Raw genomic sequence first — 1,512 nt, 5'->3', positions numbered from 1 at the left:
TATGTATCCAAATTTCTTTTAAATGTTGTAATTTGCCTCTACCACTTCTCATTCCAGATAACCACAATCCTCTGTGTGTAGAAATTTCCCCATCAGATCTTCTTTAAAGTTCTCTCTCCTTAATCCTGCAGCCTTTAGTCTGGACTCTCCTGCATCAAGAAAAAAAGATTCTATATTTCCAGATCTTATCATTTTAGAAAGTTCAATAAGATAACATTTCCATGAGAATAAACTCAGTTTATCCTTATTCTGCCTTTCACTTCTGTTTAATCTCTCTATATTTTTTTCTATTGTTACCACTTCCAACCTGATGTGTGGCAACCAGAACTGTACACAACAATCTAAACGTGATCAAACTAATGCTTTCTACAGCTGCAATGAGACATCTGAACTCTTGTACTCAATGGCTTGATGGCAGGAAAAACAAGGGCCTTCTCCTCACTCCATCCATCTTGTGTCACCAGCGTCAAAGAGTTATGGACCTTCAGCCCAAAGTCACACTCTACATCAACAGTCCTGATATTCTTTCCAGCTTCATTATACATCTCGACAGAGCTTGGCTTCCTAAAGTGCATTACTGTGGTTGTACACCATCGGCTTACTGCAGGGGGGGCAACACCTGTACCTGCAGGAGTGTACCACCGGCCTACTGCAGGGGACAACCTCTGTACCTGCAGGAGTGTAAGGGGACAGGACAACACCTGGGTGGTTGTCAATCAGTCGGCCTGAAGGGATCAAGCCCCACCCAGTTGGGTGTTAATCACCTTCCGGGATATAAGCCTGCGCCAGCCTCCCGAAGCTCACTCAGAGTTACTGCAGCTACAGCCAGCCTGGCTCTGTGGAAGTCTTTGTGGATTAAAGCCTGTTGTACTGTCTTTACCTTGTATGTGTCTGATTCTGGCTAACAGCGCATTACAATTTAATCCACAGCTTTCTCACAGCTGCCATGGAAAAACTCCTGAGCACAGGGAGCCTCGAAGTCGACCCATGCCACCCGGAAGCCCAAACATGCTTCGAGATCTGGCAGCACACAGTTGAGGCAATCATCGAGGCACACGAAGGCAGTATCTTGGACACAGATCGGAAGAGGATGGTCCTACTCCGATCAAAGCTGGGTCCCCATGCATTCCATGCAACCAAAGGCTGCTCCATGTACAACAACACAATGAACACTCTTGAGAAATTGTACAAGCCACCCACGAATGCGGTCTGTGCAAGGTACCTCCTCAACACCCGAGCCCAGCAACTCTGGGAGACGGCTGAGTCTTAACTGGGACACCTGCGAGAGTTGGACCGACCGTGTCTAGCTGAACCCAGGACAGGCTGATCCGGGACGCCTTTGTCCGAGGGCTATGCTCAAGGGCCATCCAGCAGAAGCTGCTGGAAGACAATATCTACGCCCTTACCAAGACAGTGGAGGTGGTCCAAACCCTAGAAGCGGCAGCCCTGGACATCAAAGTCTTTGATTCCAGGTTCCCACAGGCTCCCTCATGGCCCTCTCACACTGCAGCT

Source organism: Narcine bancroftii, chromosome 10, assembly GCF_036971445.1.
Source record: "Narcine bancroftii isolate sNarBan1 chromosome 10, sNarBan1.hap1, whole genome shotgun sequence".
In the NCBI taxonomy this organism is placed as follows: domain Eukaryota; kingdom Metazoa; phylum Chordata; class Chondrichthyes; order Torpediniformes; family Narcinidae; genus Narcine; species Narcine bancroftii.
This window is presented reverse-complemented; position numbering follows the sequence as displayed.